Below are 17,589 nucleotides of genomic sequence, written 5' to 3' on the forward strand. Positions count from 1 at the left end.
GCTCGAGTCCGCCTCGGCTCCCGCCCGCTGTCCTCCAGGGATGGACGTCTCACGTCAAAAGGTATGTCGACCTTGCACCCCCTCCGGCCCCTGAGCTCTCCCGCGTGCTTCCCCGGGCGCCTCCCCACTGACACCAAAAGGGAAGGCGCCCCCGAGCGGCACGGCTCGCGGACACTGACGGCGCCACCGCGACTGAACTTCCCTGCACGAGACGTCGCCAAGCGAGCGCCTCGGTGAGAAGGGACGTCTTAACTGCTGTGGGAACTGAGGCTGTGCCTGTCGGCCGGGAAGCAGGTGGACACAGCCCAAACGGCAGGTCTGCGGACCTCGGGGAGAAGCAGAGCAAGCGCCGGCGGCCGACCAGAGCCGCAGCGACATCGGGCCAGGCAGAGGGAAGCAAGGCCGGACACCCCATCGGCTCCTCCGTGCCCCACCGCGCTGAACCCATCAGAAGAACGTGTCCCAGAGCCAACTCCTGGCATTCTGGGAACAAACGGGCGAGTTCCGGCTGCGTTTTCTCGTACCTGTCAAGGGTAACGTGCCTGGCGCACAGCCTGTCCTTGGGCTGCGAGGCCAGGCCGGGGGCTTGGAAGTTAGGCCGTGAGGGCGCTCGGTTAGCCACACCTGCTGACTTCTCTTCCTGGGCTCCCAGTCTCTGGTTTAGGTATCAGGTCAGTGGCCTGGTCAGGGTGCTGCCCTTCAGGGAGCCTGTCACGGACCCCACGTCCCTCTGCTCTGCAGCAGAAAGAGCCCATCACAGGATACAGAGTGGCCGTTCACCCGCCAGGCACCTCAGAGAGAGCCCGACCACTTCTTTTTGTGGCTGTGTTTATGGGAAGTGGTGTGTGGCCACAGTGAGAGCCAGGTTACCGCGGCACGTACGGGCAAACAGCGCCGAGCCCGTCCCGCCTGGTCTCGCTGAGATCGTGCGGGGCTGGGCACGGCTGAGGGGTGGTGCGGGTCAGAGCCCACACGGGGCCATCGAGCCACTGCCTCTTCAGTGACCACAGCAGGTGCCCGCAAGAGGGCTTGTTTCTGCATGAAGCACAAGAACATGGTCCCAGCTGCTGGCACGGCCAAGGCAGAGCCGTGCGGCCCCTCCCAGACGCCAGGCAGCACATTCCCTGCCCCACGAAGGGTGCACATGGGAGGTCTAAGTTCAGGCTGTGCCCCTTCCCTCCAGTCCTGGTCGTTACCATCCTAACCCCAAGTGAACATCCTTTCAATCATTTGCAGCAAGTGGAGAATGTGATCGATTAAAAACAAAAGGACATTAAAGTGAAAGAAAAAAAGTGGAGTTCCCTGGTGGCCCAGTGGGTGAAGGGCCTGGCTCGGGTCGCTGCTGTGGCGTAGGTTTGATACCTGGCCCGGGAAGTTCCTCATGCTGTGGGTGTGGCCACAAATAAAGAAATAAAAAATAAATAATATGCAAAAAAGAAAAACATTAGAAAGATGATTTCTCTGGGGTGTTTCTACCCGAGACTCCAAGAGGCAGCAGGCATATGAGGCCTGCGACCTTCCTCTTGGGGGGCCTGCGTCTCTTTGGTTCGCGTAGGAAGGAGAGAGAGCCGGGGAAGGAGCTTCTCATAACCCAAAGGAGGCGGACTGCCACCCGACGCCCATGTTCACCCGCTCTTCGTCACAGGCAGGACCTGAGGAGCACCCGCTGCAGCACAATGGGATTGGCAGCGTCTCTGCAGTGCCAGGACGCAGGTTCAGTCCCTGACCCGGCACAGTGAAAGGATACGGCATTGCTGCAGCTGCGGTGTAGGTCACAACTGTGGCTCAGATGTGATCCCTGGCCCGGGAACTCCATATGCCGCAGAGAAGCCAGAACAGGAAAAAAGAAGAAAAAAAGATAGGACCTGATATCCATTCCCAATACGGAAAGCAGAGACGCGGCCAGCCCGACACTGTGATACGGAGAACGTATGATACTGTGTGGTTGGCAAATGATGCTGGCAACGTGATTAATCCATGAAAGAAAAATATTTTTCAGGAGTTCCCCTGTGGCTCAGTGGAAACGAATCTGACCAGCATCCACGAGGACACAGGTTCGATCCCTGGCCTTGCTCAGTGGGTTAAGGATCTGGTGTTGCCATGAGCTGTGGTGGAGGTCATAGACACGGCTCTGATCTGGCGTTGCTGTGGCTGCAGCGCAGGCCAGTGGCTACAGCTTCGATTCGACCCCTAGCCTGGGTACCTCCATGTGCCAAGTGCGGCCCTAAAAAGAAAAAAAGAAGAAAAAAAACATTTTTCAGGGTTGTTAGGTACTCGTCATGCTAAAACTGCAAACATTTACGGAAGAGGTGCAATTGGTATGAGATTTTGTCTCTCTCCACAGTGGTAAACTGTATAATGAATTAATTTTTCACTTGCACGCAATAAACCAACGGCGGCCGCAGTCCACCGACTACACAGAACATTGTAAGCAGGGAGAGCTTCAACTTTCAGATTCATCTTTCCTTAGACAACTGCAAAGCTGTTCCAGGAACACACCTGTCATTCCTACAGACGCTCTCAATGTCAAAAACAGATCCAAAGTCCCAAGCATACTTCTTCTTTTTTTTCAAACTATCCTACAGACGCTCTCAATGTCAAAAACATATCCAAAGTCCCAAGCATACTTCTTCTTTTTTTTTCAAACTAAGGCTTTGGCTGTTCCTTCTTCCCTTCTTTAACGCCACACCCGAGGCGCGCAGAAGCTCGCCGGCCAACAACTGAACCCAGCGACCCGAGCCGCGGCAGTGATAATGCTGGATCCTTAAGCCACTGCGCCAAAGTATGCTTCTTTGAGACTTCCTTGCAGTATTTACAAAAATTAACTGCAAGTGGATCAAAGACCTAAACATAGCAGCTGAAACCATAAAACTCCTGGAAGGAGGTACGTGCGTGGAAATCCTCACGACCTCCTGTGAGGCAACAGCTTCTTAACTATGACACCAAAAGCATAAGCAGCAAGAGAACATAACAGATAAAAAGGACTTCATGAAGTGAAAAACCTCCCGCGTCAAAGGACGTCACCTGGCAGGTACAAAGACAACTCACGGAACGGGAGACTATGTGCAAACACGGTGCGCGAATCATTTATCCGATCGGGGTCCGGGGCTTAGAAGACACACAGGACTCTTCCAGCCCCACAAGAGGAGGGCAGAGCACACCACTAAAACCAAGCAGAGGGTCTGAACCGTCGGATAAGGGCAGCGGAGCCCAAGGACAGAGACGCTGGGCCTGTGGTCCCCGAAGAGGTTGAAAGAGGTACCAGGGGACCCAGCAATCCCAGCCGGGTGCGCCCGGGAGAACCGAAAAGAGGGGTCGACACAAGGCGTCTGCGCGAATATCCACGGCAGCACCTACACAGCCAGACGTGGAGAGACTCGACGTCACAGACAGACAGCAGCGCAGACGAGCCCGGCCCTGGGGAGGGGCTCAGCCACGAGGAGCAGCGACGTCCGACACCCGCGGCCAGATGAGCCTCGAGAGCATCGTGCTGGGCGAGAGCCAGACTCAGCGGGTGACCTGCGAGTCGGGGCACACAACGTCCAGGACAGGCATGTCCACAGCGACAGGAAGGACATTGGGGACCGTCGGGCGGGGGGGATGGAGAGGACGGCTAGTGAGTGACGGACGCACAGTGGGCTTAGGGGTGACGGCTGCCGTACATGGCGAACACACTAAAGAGTGAGTTTTACATTGTAAAACAGTTTAAATAGTGCACTTATGTTATGCGAATGTTACCTCAACTGTAGAGTGGAGGGAAGGAAAGACGGCGAGAGAAACAAGAAAAAGACCTCACACTCCCTCACCAGAAAGTCAGGTAAAGACGGAGGCGTCAAGGGCACTGGGGAGAAGGGTCTCTGGGCCCCGAGAAGAACCTCACAGCTCGGCGAGGGCCAGGCGGACTGGGCGGCAGCACAGAACAGGCTGAGCTCAGCAGCATCGCCGTCACGCTGCAGGGCCCGTCCCTCCGGTGGCCCGCCTCCCGGGGGGCAGCCGAGGAACGGACGGGGTGCCGCCGCACGGGGCTCTGAGCTGCAAAAGGATCGAGGCAGACCAGACGCCTCTCGGGCTGTCGAGCTGCCTGGGGGAGCTGCAGACAGGCCCAGGCCCGGCCCTGCCCAGCCCGCTCTGCAGGGGTGCAGGCGGCGTGGCCCGGCTGGCCAGGAGAGGGGTCCCCACACGGACCGGCATCGCGTGTGCGCCTCCCTAGGCCTCCCCGCTCTCCGCGTGAGAACGCAAGTAAAGGAAACGCGAGAACATCAGAAAACCGCCCTTGACCTCGACCTCTTCCTACACTCGAGTTTGCGCCAACTGCTACCCCCACTTCGCCTCTCTGGTTTCTCAGGGCCGCACCCCCGGCACATGGAGGTTCCCAGGCTAGGGGTCGAATCGGAGCTACCGCTGCTGGCCTTCGCCACAGCCACAGCATCTCGAGATCCCCAGCCCACCGAGCGAGGCCAGGGATCGAATCCGCTTCCTCATGAATGCTAGTCGGGTTCGTTAACCGCTGAGCCACGACGGGAACGCCCATTGTTAACCCTCTGAAAAGTAATTATCGGTGAATCTGGCAAAACATAAGAGTGCTAATAACGTGCGATTGTAACTTGGAGTGACACAGGGCGCCATCCCGGCCCCGGATCCTCCTCCTCCCGACCGTCCGGCACTCCACTCTCGTCCACCAGGAGCTTTGGGCCGGAGGCCCCTGTGGACGCCCCATCACGCCGGCGGCAGACGACTCCATCTCCACAACCTGCCTGTCACACCGGTCCCTTCGCTGCACCCACAAACGACACACGCAAAGGAAGGCACGTTTGGTTTCCAAAAATCAATCAGGTTGTGTTGAAAACGACTCGCTCACATGTGTGTGCTTTGGAGAAGTGTAAATTAGTTCAACATTTCGGTACAGAACGTTGGTGACTGAGGTGAACTATACACTGGGGCCTCGTGACCCCATTCCTGGAAACACATCCTAGGAGACATTCTAAAAAAAGGAAGAGCCTGGTGCCGTGTGACAAAGACGAAGAGGAAAGACAGTCTGCAGACACCGACTGGACAATCATAGGGAAGTACTTTAACACGGTCTGTAAGTGTGATAGAACATTAGACGTGGAAATAAAATAATAGGTAAATAGTATAAAATGACAATCTTAACATTTAAAAATAGATGCTCTATATATCACTCCAATTAAGTAAAATGATGAGCATATACGGACAAAAAGTATAAAGAGGCTTGGGAAAAATAAAGAGCTGCTTATTAGCCGGGCGGAATTCTGGGTGATTTTTCTTTCGTTTCATCCTTTTCACGGTTTCCTATTATAAAATTGTTCAATGAATGGAGGAAACGAAGCCCCACCCAGTTCTCAAACAGTGGCACGTGTTTCTGGGCCATTCTGTGAGGAGCAAAACCTGTGGACTGCACCTTCCTCACCCCGACCCCAGACCCTGCCCTCCGTGGGCGGGGGGTAAGCCAAGGGTTTCCGGGGCTTGGCCACAAAGCAGGGCCCCCGCGGCCCCTCGCGTGGCTGCACCTGAGCAGCTCGCATGTTTTCCGGCCGCCCTGAAAGGGGCTGAACCAAGAGCTGGAGGGGCTGCGCCCAGGCAAGGAACCAGGAGCTGAGACAAGCAGAAATCAAGGGAAGGAGGAGTCTGAGAGGCACCAGGAGGCTGAAAACAGGAGGCGAGCGCAGGGCTGGCAGCCGAGGCCCTCCGTCTCCTGCCCTGCAGGGCAGCACAGCCTCCCGTGGGGGGCGGGGGGCAAAGCACGGGGCTGGGAGTCCCTGCGCTCTGCTGAGCCCTGGCGGGGGCACAAGGCTAAGCAGAGGGAGGGACCCAGAGGTGCTGCCCGGCTGGGCTGGCTGCAGAGGTACACCCTGGGGCGCTGTGGCCAGAGGGGGACGGACACCAGGCCCAGGAGCAAGTGTGGGGACAGGCCCAGCGCAACCCTGCAGAGTGGCTGTGCACGCAAGAGGGTCGGGTCAAGCAAAGCCACAGGGCAGTGCGTGGTCCAGGGTCCCAGTACTCAACATGCGACGCTGTTCGCTGTCCTGGAGGGACCGTCAACTCCATCCCAGCCCAAGTGAAAGGAGGCTAAGATCAGTTCCCAGGGGCTGCCAGCCTGCCCAGCACCCATCCAGAGACTGCCTTTTCGTCTCCACAGCGGTCGTGAAAGTGCGCCGACGCCCTCTGAAGCCCTGAGACTTGATGTACCGACTTGGCATCCTTGGGCACACGGGTCAGATATGAAGTCGAAGTGCCGTTAAAATGCCCAGGAATCCAATCTGAAGATGCGACAAGCAAATGCAGTGAACAAGTAATGGCTGCAGAGAAAGCGATGCCGTTCGGTTGCTCTGCAGGTGCGACTTCCAACAGCGATGAAAACTAATTTGGAAACACAGTGACGACAGCCACCGAGCAGCAGGGTACAAACGCCCTCGCTCCCACTGGCTGAGGCGCGTCGGGAGGCCCGGGAGGCCGGGGGGGCCACTCTATCACCTGAGCATCACTTCACCCAAGGAGACTTCCTGGAATCACACCGACAGCGCGGTGGCAGGCAGAGCCCCACTGCGAGCTGAGCTCTCTTCTGAGCACCCGGTTACGTTAAAAGACCTGCGTTCACGCTCGCTCCCGAGTCTTCCCCACGCGGTACCCTCTGGGCACTCAGGCGTGCAGCGGACCCTGCTCACGGGCTGCCCAGGGAGGGCCGGCCGAGACGACACCTCCACGGCCTCTTGTGAGGGACACTGCAGGAGAAGGGGGCATTTGAGCTAACAGCAAATTACCAGAAGGTACACAAGCCCCAATGTGAGCAAAAATAAAGAGGCAACCTGGCCTTCAAATAAATAAATAAATAAATACATACATACATACTCTTTCTAGAGAAATAAGCTGATTTTTTTTTTTTTTTGGCTTTTTAGGGCCGCATCCGCGGCACATGGAGGTTCCCAGGCTAGGGGTCTAATTGGAGCTGTAGCCGCTGGCCTACACCACAGCCACAGCAACGCCAGATCCTAGCCGCGTCTGTGACCTACACCACAGCTCACGGCAACGCCGGATCCTTCACCCACTGAGCGAGGCCAGGGATCGAACCCACATCCTCATGGTTCCTAGTTGGATTCCTTTCTGCTGTGCCACAACGGAAACTCCTAAGCTGATTTTCAAAAGGCACCACGTGCCTAAAATTTGGTCAAATGGGTCAATATTTAGGCAGTAACTCTGAAAAGGTTATTTCTTAGCCTTTTACCATTACCAATGACACCGAGCCTTGGGAAAACACTGTAACGCTGACATCTGATGTTTAAAAGAGAAGAAAGGAGACCTGATTTTAAAGCCCTGGTACCTCACAGAGGGTTGCCTGTCTGGTCTGCTCCACACACGTGACCGTCCTTCGCTGTCAGGTGTGCAGAGCGCGCTTCCGGCTCTGTGAGTGGAACACACCCTCAGGCGGCTGCCGTTTCCCCGAGGCCCCCAGTCCCTCCGTCTCGATACCCCGCAGGCCCCCGAGTCTACACAAAGCACGCCCTTCTGGAGTGTATGTACACCTGCAAACCTAACTTATACCCATTGTGTTTAACCTACAAGAAAGCAAAACGTTTCTTAGGTTCTCACCTGAGACAATGCATCTAAACCACGGACATGAACTTGAAGGACGAGCAACCTGCACACCATAAAACGCACCCATCTGCGACGGTAAGTGCAGGAGCTGACAAGTGTGTCTCTGCACAGCCCAGCACCACGGCCCCCAGAGACTCTCGCCCCACCCCTGATGGCCGCGCCCCTGCGTTGGGCCTGGCAGGCCCAGGTCCTCTGAGAACGGCCCAGAATCGCAGGTGGGGGACGGCTCTGTGCCCCGCTGCCCTCAGCCAGGGACTCGCTCCTGCTGCACCGACGGCTCGGCCCCTTTGCACTGGTGAGAGGAACATGCCAGGGTCTGCACCACGACCTGACGGGCACCTCTGCTTCCAGGCGCCGACACCGCGAGTGCACAGCGTTCATTGCTGTGGGCTAAGTACACGGAGCCCACCACAGGCTGCGTGCTGTGTGCACACCCAGAGCCACTGCTAAGACGTTTTCAAACGTGGCTGTGCTATGTCCGTCCTCTGGCCAGGAATGAGCATTCCAGTTACTCCACGGTTTGGCCCACACACGCCCACCTTTCACGCATCCATCCACCGTTCATCTCTCTTCTCTGCCAAGCGTCTCCTCCGATCATTTGGCCATTTACTTGAAATTCAGGTTGTCGCTTTAAGATGGAGTTTTGTTTTGTTTTGTTTTTCTTTTTAGGGCTGCACCCAGGGCATATGGAAGTTCCCAGGCTAGGGGTCCCATCGGAGCTACAGCTGCCGGCCTACACCAGAGCCACAGCAACGTGGGATCCGAGCCGTGTCTGCGACCTACACCACAGCTCATGGCAACGCCAGATCCTTAACCCACTGAGCGAGGTCAGGGATGGAACCCGCAACCTCGTGGTTCCTAGTCGGAGTCGTTTCCGCTGCGCCACAACGGGAGCTCCAAGATTGAGTTTTTAAAGTTGTTTACATATTCTGGATACATGTATTGTCCATCTCTTCCACTAGTTTGTGGCTTATTTTATTTTTCCTAACGGTGTCTATTGGTGAACTTTGACATATCAGTTTTAAATGGTTTTTAATGTTCTGCGTTACAAGTAAGAAAGCATGAACATTTTTCTCCTGTTTTCATCTGTACGTCTTATAGCTTAGTCTTTTACATAGAAGATGAGAAATTAATTTTTTAGTTCAGTGTACACTTGGGGCTGGGGTTGTTCTTCCTGAATGAACAGCCAGCTGCTGCAGCAGCACCTGTTGAAAGGACGGGCCCCTCCACCGAACTGTCTGGCACCCCATCCCCATGGACTGGCCACCGTGCGTGTCGATGTCTGCACCCTGAATTCCGCTCCATCCTCAAACCTATACCTGGCTTACTGCAGCTTTAGATCAAACCTTGAAATGAACAATGCACTTCTTCTTTTTCTTTTAGCTTTCTTGCTTTTTCAAGATGCACCCACGGCACATGGAGGTTCCCGAGCTCAGGGTTGGATCTGAGCTGTAGCCGCCGGCCTACGCCACAGCCACAGCCATGCCAGATCCGAGCCACGCCTGCGACCTACACCACAGCTCACGGTAACACCGGATCCTTCACCCACTGAGCGAGGCCAGGGATCGAACCCACATCCTCATGGTTCCTAGTTGGATTCGTTTCTGCTGCGCCACAACGGGAACTGAGAACCATGCACTTCTTTCAAAATTGTTTTGGCTAGGCCCTTTGCATGTCTACACAAACGTTAAAATTGGCTTATCAATATGGAAAAAAGTGTGATTCTGACTGGGACACTGCACTGCCTCCATAGGTGAACTTGAGGAGAATTAACATCTTAACATACTGAGTCTCTTGCTCCAGAAGCACAGTATAACTCCCTGTTTAGTTGGGTCTTCAACTTCTCTCGGCGATGTTTCTGTTTGTTGTTTGTTTTGTGGCTGCACTTGCAGCACATGGAAATTCCCGGGACCAGGGACTGAGCCCGAGCTGCAGCTGCTGCAACGCCGGATCCTTAACCCACTGTGCAGGGCAGGGGATTGAACCCGCACCTCTGCAGCGGCCTAAGCTGCTGCAGGTGGATTCTTTTTCTTTCTTTATGGCCGCACCTGCATCATATGGAAGTTCCTGGGCTAGGGGTCGAACTGGAGCTGCAGCTGCAGGCCACAGCCACAGCCAAGCCAGATCCGAGGCCCATCTGTGAACTTCGCTGTAGCTTACAGCAATGCCGGACTCTTAACCCACGGATCAAGGCCAGGGATCAAACCGACATCCTCACGGACACTACGTCAGGTTCTTCACCCGCTGCGACGCTTTAGAGTTTACGTGGGGTCTGGCACACAATTTGTTCCATCCATCCCAAGTATTTCAGAAGTGTGACGCCATGGCCAATAGCAGTCCTGATTTTAACTTTCGACTTCCAACTGTTCCTCGTTATGTCACAGAAATGAAACTGACTTGAGGGCAGTGGCCTTGTCTCCTGGAAACCTGCTAAAGTGCACTGTAGGTTCCAGTGGCTCTTTGGAGGCGCCTCATGACTTTCTGCATAGACAACCGTGCTGCCTTCTTTGCATTTTCGTCCCTCCTAGCGCCTGTGCCGTGACCTCCAGCACAGCACTGAAAGGGACGGCGCGAGTGGCATCTTGGCCTCGTCTCTAGTCTCTGGGGAGAGCGTCGGGTCCAGCGCCATCGAAAGTACAATGTCAGCGACAGGTTTTTCTTGGATGCCTCTTCGGAGCTTCAGAATGTTCTCTTTTATTTTGCAGTTTGCTGAACCCGTGTGTCATGAACGGGTGCCAAATTCTGTCAAATGATTTTCATGCATCTACTGAAATAATCATATGGGTTTTTCCCTTTGTTCTGCTAATGTAATGAATTACGTTTACCGATTTTTCACAGTTAAACCTTGCCCGCCAGAGACAAACCCTACTTGATCATGACACTTCCTCTTCTCTAAGGTCAGGCTTCACTCGATACTCTTTTGCTAAGATTTTTCACAGCTGTGTTCGTGAGGGGTCTTGGTCTGCAGATTCCTTTTTCCCTTGCAGAGTTTTAACCTGACTTTGATTTCAGGATGAAGTTAGCTTTTGGTTTCTGAAAGAGGTTGCAGAGGGTGGGTATCCCTTCTTTCTCACACGCTGGCAGAATTTATCAGCAGACATCTGGGTGTGGCGTCTCCTTGGCGAGGCAGTGAGCTAGGGAATTCAATTTCTTCATGAGATACAAACTATCCAGATTTTCTTTTCCTTTTTGCCTCACGTTTGGTAATCTGCGTCTTTCTCAAAACTCACCCATTTCACCGAAGACGTAGCATTTAAAATTGGCACAAGGGCCTTCATACTTAAAAGGGTTCCCATAGTATCCTTTTAGTGCCTGTGGGATCTGTCGTGATGCTCTTTCATTTCTGAAACAGGAGATGTATCGTTTTTCTGTTTTTCTTGACCATTCTAGCTAGAGCTTAAAAATGCTTCTGAACTTTTCAGAAACTACCCTCTGCCTCCACAGCTTTGCTGCATTTGGCTGGTGCGTTTTCTACCGTCTTGCTTTCTGCTGTCTTCTTCTTTCTTCTACTGTCTCAGGTTCGGAGGTGGTTCTCTTTTCTGGTCCTAGAGAGAGAGCTGAGACCACAGATCTTGGACTTTTCCAATTAAATCCACACTCACCATCACGACGCCGAGACTCTTTCCGGTGTGGGTACACCCAGGGCAGCAGTTTCACCTGCGGCAGACACCAGATTTCCCAGACCCCAGCGATAAACACCGAGCCGGCGCACTGAGAAAGGCCGTGGCACGCGCCTCGACGCGGGCTTTTCCGAGCATCTCTAGGGCTGCCGATGAAAGAGGCACGTTATTGGCTGCAAGACGGTGCTGGATCTCAGGTGTGCTCGGACGCGGGAGTGTGCACCCACAGACGATGAGCCGTGAAAGATGACCTGCACTGCACACGGTCGTCACAGCCATCTTACCGGGTACGTTTATACTCTGTGTTTAACTACATTCGCTTCGTGTAACTTACACACACAGTGTATGACGCCTCTATATAGAATATTGCATATAAAACTGAAGTGGTGCCAGAGAGAACCCTGGCCTTACTCCCCAGGCACGGGAGGGCATCTCGTCTCTGCACTAAGCACATTTGCTCGAGAGCCCGGGACAGCCTCTATCAAGCAAGTAAGTGCCCGAGGCTCCGCTTAAACACACTGGATGACACCTTCTCACAGGTCTCAACTTCCTCTGAAGAGAAAGAAGAAGAGCCAGACAGAGACACGGGGCACCAGGGGGAAAACCAGGGCCAACAAGGAGGCCAGGCGCCACGCGGGCAGCCCCCAGGGTCAGAGCCGCAGGGACGCGGTTTGAAACCCGGCTCTCCCGTCACAGCCCCGCAGCTCCGCCCCCTCTGAAGGCAGGATGGAAGGCGGGCCGCCCATGCCCGCTCGCGGCCGGACCGGGTTCGGCGACTGCCGGCATTTGAATTTCAGCCGATTAGGGCCGGGCAAGCTGCAGAGAGGAGGCCGAGAGAGGGAGGCCTTCGACTCGAAGGGGAAAAGCCAGGCAGAGGCAAAAGCAGACGCCGGATGCCTTGGGCAGAACGGCCCTGCCTTCCAGGCCCTCCCAGGAGGAGCGGGGGACGAGCGTCCTGGGCCGGGCTGGGAGCTGCTGCTCCGGGAGGCAGGACCGGAGGCCCAGCCAGAGGTGCCCTGGACGCCGAGCCTCGGGGCGGCCTTCCTCCGCAGGACCACTGGTCTCCGTCTTTCCTTCTGCTTCCTGCGTTCCCGGCTCTGTAAGGCCAACCCTGGATTTTGCTTTCCTTTGTCATCTTCGTGGTGGGATGATACACATGGATCCCTGGGCTGCGTTCGCTGCACCCACAGCACCCAAGCTCGGCTCTCACGGCCGCTCAGTTCTGAGTATTTCATAACTTTTAAAGAGTATTTCCTCTTGGGGTTCCCGTCGTGGCGCAGCGGTTAACGAATCCGACTAGGAACCATGAGGTTGCGGGTTCGATCCCTGGCCTCGCTCAGTGGGTTAAGGATCCGGCGTTGCCGTGAGCTGTGGTGTAGGTCGCAGACACGGCTCGGATCCCACGTTGCTGTAGCTTTGGTGTAGGCCGGTGGCTACAGCTCCGATGGGACCCCTAGCCTGGGAACCTCCATATGCCGCTGGAGCGGCCCTAGAAGAGGCAAAAAGACAAAAAACAAACAAACAAACAAAAAAGTATTTCCTCTTTAAGGACCTTCTTTCGAAGAGTAAGATTTTTAGTTCCCAGACGCTCTTAAAGCGACCTGTTCGTTACTGCGCTCCGCCTCCACCGCACGCTGCTCTGAGAACAGTTCATATGCCGTCGATTCTCCGGGGCTATGAACGCTTCCCTTGCAGCCTGGTACGCACTTCACTTCTGCGAACGGCCCACCCTGCTCAGAAGTGACGTGGGTTCTGTGCTTGCTGAGTGTCTTGTTCTGCTTGCTTCTGTCAGGCCCGAGCTGACCAACCTTGTCAAAATCTGAATGACTGTTTTCACTTTTTATCCACTCGGTCGGTCTCAGCACCCGCCTTCCTGGCTCACCCATTTCTACCCACGTTTCCGTCCGACCTCACCTGGCGTATTTCAAGGCCGTGGTGCTGGACGGACAGAGAGCCGTGGTCGCTGACATGCATCTCTTGATCGCCTGCTCTTTTTACCGTGATAAAACATTTTTCCTTGTCCTTTTCATACTTTTTTAAATCTCAGGTTTTCTTTGACACATATTAAAACTGTCACTCCACCTTTCTTGGGTTCCTGTTTCTCTTCTTTCATTTTCTGATTTTCTCTCCTCGTTGGCTGCGCTGCGGCATGTGGAAGTCCCTGGGCCACGGACGGAACCCAAGCTGCTGCAGTGGCAACGCTGAATCCTTAACCTGCTGGGCCACGGAGGAACGCATTCTCTGATTTTCAGCCTTTCAAGTCTTTTTTTTTTTTTTTTTTTTTGTCTTTTTGCCTTTTCTAGGGCCGCTCCCGCAGCATATGGAGGTTCCCAGACTAGGGGTCTAATCCGAGCTGCAGCCGCCGGCCTAGACCACAGCCACAGCAACACGGGATCCGAGCCGGGTCTGTGACCTACACCACAGCTCACGGCAACGCTGGATCGTTAACCCACTGAGCCATGATGGGAACTCCCAGCCTTTCAAGTCTTTTGTTTTATTTATTTATTTGTCTTTTTAGGGCCTTGCCTACGGCATATGGAGGTTCCCAGGCTAGGGGTCGAATCAGAGCTGCAGCTGCCGGCCTGCACCACGGCCACAGCAGGGCGAGCGGCACCCAAGCAGGGCAATGGGAGAGGAGCCAGACACTCACCAGGAGGCCGGCCCGAGCCCTGGTGCTCACCTGCTCCACCCCACCCCGGTGGGCCCAGCCACTCCCGAGGATGTTTCCGACTCAGTGAGCGGACTGGCCGCGGGCATCATCGATCCTAGGACCGGGCTCAGGGAGGGAGCCGGCAGCCCGTGCCGTTCCATCTGGTTCCGTCTGGTTCTTAGCAGCATAAATCAGGGTTCTGCACGTCAACTTTCTAAGAGAGCTTTGCTACAAGACATTATGATATTCATCTTACTCGAGTGTACGTCAGAGACAGGGACCATGTGAGCACATCGTCTAGTTTGGGGAGAAAAAATATTTTCCTGCGAGTGGGCGCAGGACGAGGTATGACGTGAAGGACTGGAAACTCCCCGAAGCCGTCAGGGCAGCAGGATCGGCGTACATTAGGGCCACGGCGGGAAGGCCTCCGGAGGAGACATGTGAATAAGCCCCAATTACACTTGCCTCCTCGAAGGCCTAAGACGCCACGTGTGACATTCCTACAGAGTAAGTTACCTGGTGAGACGAGGCCACTGGCTAACAGGTCTAGACTGCCCGCCTTCAGACGTAAGAAGGCAGTCATCGACTCAGTCTTTGCAAGAAGCAAGCCGACGCAAGGCACAGACTGAGTGGGAGGCAGCAAGCGTGCTCTCCAGCAGGGGGTCACATTTGAGAAAAGTCTCCAGAGGATAAACGGTTAAGCCCAGCATCAAACGCCAGCAAGAATTTATGTTTCCAAAGGTACTTCTGACTGCATCTTGGCTGAGTCTTGAGGACAAAATGCACAGCAAATGTCACAGGTGTCACAAAACACAAAGCCGGAGTCCGCGGTGAGACAAGTAGGACGCGGTGCATGGCACCGCCACCGGCAGGTGCAGGCCTCCGAGTCCAGCTGCAGGGCAGGGCGTCTGGCCGCCTTGCCCGCTGGGCAAATGTGAGGGCAGGGCTTGCCCAGCTGGCAAATATATGCTGATATCATGCCATTAGCATTTCAGCTCCTAGATATCCCTAAGTTTAACTGAAAGGAAGCAAACACATTTCTTGACCTCCGTTCAATCCAAAATAACACTTGCCATTTTCACTTACGGACAAAGACTGCAAGCGGCACAGGGCAGCGGGCATCAGTCTATTTTACAGCAGGTCCCACGACAAATTAAAACACTGCCGAGCTCTAACTTCGGGGGCACAAATGTGCCCATAATAAACTGAAAATGGCACCCTGCCACTCGATCCAGTGAGCAGAAGACAGCCTAAGGACACAAGATACTTGGGACTCGCATGCTACATTCATAAGCGAGTAAGGAAATACACGGAGAGTAACGGATTCCTCGCTACAGAACCAGTGAAATTATGAGTTTCTGAATATAAGAAAGACTGGGGCAAAAATGAAACAAAAATCGGACACGGATGTCTCCCAATAACGACTTCGGCATCAAATAAGATTCACACGCACACCTGCCCCACACGCGTTGTGTGCGTGTCACCTAAGGCTGGACTCTGTTTACAAGGCACAGGACACCAGTTGGCAGCTGTGCTGCACACGGGTGCAGTGCTGCTAAATCGTCCTCGTAGTCACGAAGGAACCTTCCTGAACAAGGCCCTTTCCCAGCTCACGCAGGCTCAGGTTCATGCCCAAGAGGTAAGGGCAGCAGTCGTCCGCAGCTAAAAGCCTGGTTCCATTCTCGAAACGAGGGGGTGACAAACTATGGTCCCCAGGCCAACTCTGGCCCACAGCTTGTTTCAGAAATAAAGTTTTACTGGAACACAGCCACACTCACTTGTTCCCATACTGGCTATGGCTCTTTCATGCTATGACAGCAGAGCTGGGACCCTCTGGCTCGCAAAGCCTGAACTATTTCCTACCTGGTCCTGCACAGAAAGTCCATGGACCCCCTTCGCGCTACTCTGAGCTTCCCTGCCCTTATGTACCTGAATCCTAAATCCTGAAGCCCTAGACTTGGTTAAATAAGACCGAACATCGCACAGTGAAACATCATGTAATCACTGCAAATGATGTTTGCTCCGAGTTTCCAGTGGCCAAGGATAAATAAGTGTGCTAGGTTAAGGTTTAAGCATGCAAAATTATAAATTCAGTCTAATTACATCCAAGCCAAAGTGTACACACACAGGAAAAAAGATGGACTTTTTAAGCCAAAAATTAACACTAATTGTGGCTAGGAGGGTAAAATCTTGGACTTTTTTCTTCTTCTTACTAAAGCAAATTTTCTAATTTTTAACTGTAAAATATTAAGCAGATTTTTAATGGGGACAAAAACACCTTTAACCAAAAAAGGTAAGTATTACTGACAAACTCTCCTGGCTGAGGGCCGCCCCTCCCCCGCCCCTCCGCAGGCAGGGATTGCTCTGTCCCTTGGGGCCGTGGGGACTCCCCTGCCTGGCAGAAAGCGCCCATTTACATAGGGAACCTTCAGGCTGCGTCTTGTCTCCTCAATGAGATGGAGAATTTCTGGGGCAAGTGCTCTGCGCAGGTTTCAAGGACACGGGTGGTATTTAGGAATCACTTCTTGGGCCCCAAGTAAAATGAACAACTCCCTGCGTCACCTCGACAGACAGCTTCCTGAGGTCGGGTTAAACGGCACCGCAAACCTGTTCTGACCGCCGGCGCGGAGGAGAGAGTCCGAAGAGAAACTCGCTTACAAGTGAAGGAACAGAAAGACCGACAGTCACGGCAGGGCAGCCAGTCTGGCCCCTCTTTCTCCAGCCCCGGACATGGGTCCGAGTGGCCTCTGCCGGGCCCCCTCCTCCGTCCCCGAGGGACCTTCTGTCCCCGTCTCCCCTCCTGCTGCCTCCCAGCTCCTCAGTGTCACCTCCCAGCATGCCCGCTCAGGCTGCGGCCCCTGTCCCACCAGGAGTCCCATCCAGGTGTCCTGGGTTTCAAACGCGCACAGCAGCCCCCCGCCTCCCGCCACTGCTGCCAGCACCTCCCGTCACCTCCGTCACACGCTCCGTGCTTGGTCACAGTCCTGCCTCACATGACATCCAGCTCAGCTGTCTTCCGTCTGTGGGCCGTGCCCCTGGGACCCTGTCGGCCACCCTCTCCTCCAGCTCCTGAGGGATCAGCTGCGCTAGCAGAGGCCTCTCCCTGGGGGTGACCCACCGCCAGGTCTGGGGGGCTGGGGTGAAGGGGGAACGCCCCTGCCAGGGTCAGCACGATGCGGTCACAGAGGCAACGCTGCAAGTCCAAGTTCTTATCCCACCCGCAGCTCGGGGCCACCGCAGGCCACCGCGCCCCAGAGGCCTGGCTTGTCTCTGCACGTCCGCCAGGACCATGGGGAAGGAGCGGGGCTGCAGGTCCGCGCGGCAGGACCGCCTGGCGGGGCGCCGAGGCAGGCGCCCGGAGCCCAGGGAACCCACACGGCCGCGCCGCAGAGCCAGTGTCTCCCAGCCGAGGACGAGACACACGTGGAGGTTTCCAGCAAAACACGAAATGGAAAAGCAGGTATTAAAAGAGAGGCAACTGGCGAGAGGAAAGGCTGGGTGTGGAGCAGGAAGCCCCGGGTGCCGCTGCGTGTCCTGCCGGGCCGGGGTCTCGGAAGGGCCCACGTGTTTCCTCCGTCACACTCGCCAGAGCGCGGAACTTCCCAAAAGAGCGGTGGTGGGAAAAACTCGTGACTTTTTTTTTTTTTACTGCTAAGAATAAGTTGAAAGATCCTGCTTTACTCCAGCAAGGACTTAAGCGACTAAGGA

General features: G+C 54.9%; 1 protein-coding gene across 48 annotated transcripts in view; it reads right to left on the reverse strand.

Moving 5' to 3' along the window:
- Positions 1-17,589, reverse strand: part of RPTOR (regulatory associated protein of MTOR complex 1) — a 309,620-nt gene that overhangs the window by 111,231 nt on the left and 180,800 nt on the right. The gene's annotated exons all lie outside the window — the stretch shown is intronic.

This window comes from Sus scrofa, chromosome 12, assembly GCF_054392235.1.
Source record: "Sus scrofa isolate SSC_HxYL_T2T_F1_AM1 chromosome 12, Sscrofa_HxYL_maternal_Yorkshire_Landrace_v2.0, whole genome shotgun sequence".
NCBI classification, from domain to species: Eukaryota; Metazoa; Chordata; class Mammalia; order Artiodactyla; family Suidae; genus Sus; species Sus scrofa.